The 5,912-nt window shown below is 33.1% G+C and overlaps 1 long non-coding RNA gene across 1 annotated transcript; it reads left to right on the forward strand.

Annotated features, from left to right (window-relative positions):
* Positions 1-2,905: 2,905 nt before the first annotated feature.
* Positions 2,906-5,443, forward strand: LOC148202540 (uncharacterized). Its single transcript, XR_015785285.1, has 3 exons — positions 2,906-3,050; positions 3,509-3,607; positions 5,155-5,443. It is a non-coding gene; the product is annotated as an uncharacterized LOC148202540 (long non-coding RNA).
* Positions 5,444-5,912: the final 469 nt, after the last annotated feature.

The raw sequence follows: 5,912 nt of genomic DNA on the forward strand, positions 1-5,912 counted from the left end.
TCAAAAATCAATTGGATTGAGCATGTGCTTTGTAGTAAAGTTTTTTTCTTTGCTTTCGGGTTCTCTGTGTAGAATGATATGAATGATTTATTTACTCATTGGGAATATATAAGATAATTCCACGTTCCTATTATGTAAAATTCATTCTCTGTTGCGAAGCTAATGTCACTACAATAAAATCGCGTATTACCGAAGGCTTATTACCGAGGGCCTTTTGCCCTTCGGTAATGCCTGCGATGCCTCTTCATGTACAAACCACATCTTCATTTAGTCATTCTCAAGAGAGATCCACCCGCACACATTTCTTTTTCTCTCGAACCTTCGCTCGTCTCCGATCCATATTTTGAGCTCCTCTGCCTCAGATCTTAATCCGCCAGCCATGGTTAGTCTCTATATCTTCATTCTCCTGTACATTTCTCCCTTACCTCTGCCTAATCCACCAAAGAATCCATTTTTCACCAATTAAACCTATCCTCACCGTTCTATCTTCACTTTTGCCCGATTAAAACCTATGTTCGTTCCATTCCATCGATTCAATCGTTGAATCCTTTCTCTCCACTGATCAAAATGTCCCAAATCCCCAACCCTAGAATGTACACCGATCAAACCATTCAATCTAGGGTTTGCCTCCGTTTTCCGTCATCCGTTGTTCTTCTTCTTCGATTAGCTCGACTTGTGCCAGTTTCCATGGTTCCTCGTCGATCCGCCTTGACCTGGAGCTATCAAGTTGACAAAGGAAACCGCATGACGGGGTGTTTTGCTTGTTCCACAGTTCGGGTGGTACTAGGTCAGAGACCTTCTTCTCACACTTTGCCTTTGTTCCTTGGTTTCTGATTATTCTGTTGCTTTTATTGTGTAACTATTAGGTTTTTCTTCTTAATGGATCTAACACATGAGGGTGTAACTCTCTTGATTAGAATGATTAATTGGTGGCAGTTGTTATAGTATTTAGATACAGAGTAGGGTAAAAATAGTGGTTTGAACTTCAATTAACTTCTAACAAACCTGGAAGAGAGGGTAATTTATTGTTTCCAATCAAAAGCGTTGAAACTTGTTGCAGTTTACCTTTTGTATTGCAGTATGTGTAAAAGTTCATGAAATTAGAAAGGGATAAAATGGTGCCCAACTGAACATCGAGAACTGGATTGTCTTCCAAAGAGGATACCAGCAGAAAAAAAAAGGGATAAAGTGATAAACCTAGTTGGGAGATATACGGTGTCGTTATTTGCAGTTTCATTTTGCACCTATTTTGATTTATGAAATTCCTAGTGTGTAGGGGGGATAAATTGATTTTGAACTGATTTTGGTTTATGAAATTGTTATCGTATAGGGAAGTTATGTTTTTAACTTCTATCTGGTCGTGTTATCTATCAGGTTTCCACATGTTGCATTTGATTAGCTGCCGCTTTATTTTGAATATAAAAAGGAAGAGAAAATGAGGACGAGGAACAAATGTTGAGCTTGTTTTAAAAATTTGATTAATGTATGCTTGAATGATTCTATAACTTAATGTATGCATGCTTGTGTCTTTGAATATGTCATTAATTGTATTTTAGAGTTAATAATGGCTACTTTTTCGAAATTCTGATCTGTTTTAGAACTTAGAGAGATATTTGTGAGGTGTGTAGCAGTGCTGTTATAATCTCATTATTATCATGTTCCAGTTCAGTAATGCCATACCCCTGCTCTGTTGTACATAATATCAGAAAAATTATGTAGGAAGTGTACATATTGAGTTCTGATTTTGGGTTTATAAATTAAGAACTAGAAATTTATGGTTTATTATGTGTATTTTTCTAGTTGGTATATATATATATATATATATATATATATATATATATATATATATATATATATATATACTGGGTTTTATGATGTTTAGACCGTGACTGGATGTGCTTAGGTGTTTGGAAAACTTATATAAGGATCATCTTTAAACAACATAATGTTGATGCGGAATTAATATATACTTGAATATGTTGGATGAAATATGATGTAGAGAAATGATTATAGCGTTGCATATTCCCTGGTTGTTGTAGTTTTATGAATGGTTTCGAGATTCTTGAAAAGTCATTATGTGTGAATTGATGCTAGGATAGAATTTGTGGTTGTTATGTATAATTGAAAATATATGATTTCTGGAAATATAGTGGAATATTGGAGGAACCGTGAATGATGCTCTATTTCTCACTTTTGACATGCTAATCAAAGTATGATAAACTTGGTTGTAGTGTGAGCATGTTGTATGAAGAAAATTTACTAACTGTCCTTTTTCTTTCTGGAAATAGAATTAGGAATTTTAGTACATAATAATTAGAGAAGATTAGAGTTTCTAATCTGACATAACATTGTTAGATCTTTAAACATTCCTTAAGCACATAAATTATATGTTTTACTGCACTGAAATGTTATTGAGTGAATGGTATGGACGCTAAGGATGCTTTAAAAGAGAATAAGTTAACGCTGAGCGTAGTGCTGTTATGATTTGCTGTAATCCAGTTTATAACCTTGAGTTATGAATTCTAGGTTAATTTTCTATTGGTTGATACTATTATGAAAGTTGGATTTAGGTATGTTTTGCTACCGTTACTTCTCATATTGGTTGAAAAAATATACCTTTGATGTACATTTCCAGCAGTATGGTAATTTTCTCCCAATACCTACGACTTCTACTTACATTTATACTTTATGGTTTGCAGGTGTGTGGCACCTTGATCAAAGTCTGCTTCATTATGCCGCTTGAACTTGGATAGTCTTTATAGTCTTTATTATTACACTACAAGAAAAATGTCATTTACATACGGATTATTATATACGGATCTAATTCGTAGATAAAAATTTTATTATATACAGATATTATATACGGATTATAAAATAAATAATAATAAAAAATTAAAAAATTAATTAACCTAACACAAGAGGCAGCTACTTTCATTCGTGCATCTTCAACCATGCGTATTTTCACCTCTCTGTTCAACCACATTTCATTTTCATTCACTGCCTCGCGTCTTCTTTGTTTTCTCTCGAGAGCGCCTCTCAACCATCCACAGGTTTGTTCATCACAGAATCACTTCATCCTCATAATCTTCATTTCTTCCTTTTACTTTCACTTTCATATGCATAACCACCTCTGAATCCTAGGGTTTTGTCCTCCTCTTTACTTTTCCTTCATTTTTAACCGATTAAAAGCACTTTTCTACTGATTAAAACCCTTTCTACCGTTTGCTCTTCGATTTCCATCGATTAAACCTGCATTTGCGCCGTTTAAACACTTTTGTACCGATCAATCTTGCGTTTGAACTGATTAATCGGTTCATATTGAGTTTCTCCCCATTTTTAGGGTTCTTTCGGTCTAGATTAGGGTTCGTTCTCCCTTTTAGAGTTTTTCCCCAATTGTTCCAGCTTCTATTCGTTTGTTTAGGGTTTTTTAATATTTTCTTCTGTTCATTCTCTGTTTCGCTCTCGATCTCGAGTTCGTCTCATTATTTTGCTGCGTTTGCTCAACAAGGAAGCTTCGAAGGAGTTCAAGTCGAGCCCGCGTCGCTCTTTTGGTCATCTCCTTGGAGGCTCTTCCATGAAGCACGATGGAGCATGCTACCAGAGATAAGTATTGCTTTCCTTGTTTCTATTTGTTTGTCTTCAATTGATTCAAGTTGATTGTTCTCTGTTTTGATTTTTGTGTATCTGCTTGTTGAGTTTTCTTCAATTTTTCCGCGTTGTTAATGTTACTTTTCCTTTTATGTTTTGATCTGTTGTAACCTGCATTTTGTTTTCGTTCATTACTGTCTTGAGTTCTATTTTGTGATTTTGTTCATAAACTGTTTGTTTAAATGTCTAAGAGAGCTAATATGAGATTGTTCATTCTTGAATCTCAAGTTCTGTGTTTAGGTTTCAAAGTTGAATGTTCCTCTTTTCCTTTTTCTTATTCTCTCTTCTCATTTCTTCTTCCTCGCCTAGAAGCCATCAAATCCTGGAATCCATTGTGCAATGGGACGTGAGAGGAAGCAATTATGTTCGAATGAAAACAGGGGAATAAGTTTGATGCAGTTGGAATTTGGGGTAGTAATGAATAATTGAGTTGGAAAGAGTAATATAGGGATAATATAGGTGTAGTGTAAATGGGTACTGTTTGAACTACGTGGAATCAAGACCTAAAAACAAAATTCAGAAAATGGGTTAAGGTAAAGAATTGTTGATATTTGAGTGGTGATGTGTGGTTTATTTTAATCTATTAAAATCATGAGAAAAGAAAACAAGTATTATTGGGACGCGAATTTAAAAGTGGTGAATGAATTGTCTTTATTCCTTGAATTGAGTTTGTATAAGTTAGGGAATGGAGATGCTATGCTTTCACGTACTGTTCGGTTAAAATTACAAAAACTCAATATATGGGTTTTTAGAATGATTAGTGAAGAGCCAAGTATGACTTGATTATAAATTAGTTTTGGAAGAAAAGAACTTGGAATTGCTAGAATATTATATTAGTCAATGTATGCTTTGATTAAATGAGAACAATGAAATGAACTCTTGATATGTTAGACAATTGATGAACCATAATTTTTTTAGTGATTAAATAATTGGATATAGTATGAACTGGTAGGGCAGGGGGTAAGATCATCACTAATGAGTAAAGACACTAATATGATATGTTGGGAAGCTTCTTTAGAAAGAAAATTCTGTATAAAAAAAAAAACTTATTGTTTGCTGTCACGAAGACTTCCTGTTAGCTGCTATAAATTTTGTTTATATATTGTTGTCTTTGTTGTATAGACTACATGAATGCTACACTAAAAAAAAATTGCTGTCTTTGCTGTAAAATCTGCATAAAACCTTTGTTGTCTTTGCTGTAAAATCTGCATAAAATCTTTACTGTCTTTGCTGTAAAATCTGCATAAAACCTTTGCTGTCTTTGCTGTAAAATCTGCATAAAACCTTTGCTGTCTTTGCTGTAAAATCTGCATAAAACTTTTGCTGTCTTTGCTGTAAAATCTACATAAAACCTTTGCTGTTATTGCACCTAATACCTTGCTGTTTGGGCTGTTCTGGATGCTATTATTGCAATTAAAACTTTGCTGTTTGCTGCCCAAAAAGTCTTGCTGTTTTGGTTAAAATGGTGCAGAATATCTTTGTTTTAAAGCTTTCTGTTTTTTGCAGATGCAATGTGGTTATTGGCCAATAACCTTAAAGGGAAAATGCAATGTGGTGAAGTTGTTATCACGGTGATGGAGTGCAACGACAATATCAATCCAAGATGAACAAAATCCTTAGTGATTATTAGGAAATTATAGACTTGTCATTCTATGTTGTGTGACATGTTATTAATTGTAGAATTTATATTGTTTAACATCTTAGGAACAGTACAATCTATTTATGAATATTAGACATTTTGTAAACTTATTTGATAATGATTTTTAAGTAATATATATCTATTCTTAATGTGAAATGTTTGATATGGTGTTAAATAAAAGTTATTGTGATGGTTGGTTGTTATTACAAGTTTAATTGTAATCAATGTATGTGCAGGTGTTGAATAAAATAATTTTTTCTATAAACAATGTTACATACGGATTTTTCCGTATATAATTATATACGGATTTTTCTGTATGTAATTATATACGGATTTTATATACGGATTTTTCCGTATATAATTACATACGGATTTTTTCGTATATAATTATATACGGAAAAATCTGTATATAATATTAGCTACGATCATTTTATATACGGATTTCTGTCCGTATATAATCCGTATGTAATACTATTTTATATACGGATTTTTGAAGTTTTATACGGATTTTGACGGTAGATAATAACGATTTTTCTTGTAGTGTTAGTTCTTGTTTACATTTGTTCTTAGAATTTAAATGTTTTTCCTATGTACTGAGATGTAAAAACTTGTAGTGTTGTAGTGT

Source organism: Vigna umbellata, chromosome 3 (assembly GCF_029865625.1).
Source record: "Vigna umbellata cultivar VRB3 chromosome 3, Vumbellata_1.0, whole genome shotgun sequence".
Classification (NCBI taxonomy): domain Eukaryota; kingdom Viridiplantae; phylum Streptophyta; class Magnoliopsida; order Fabales; family Fabaceae; genus Vigna; species Vigna umbellata.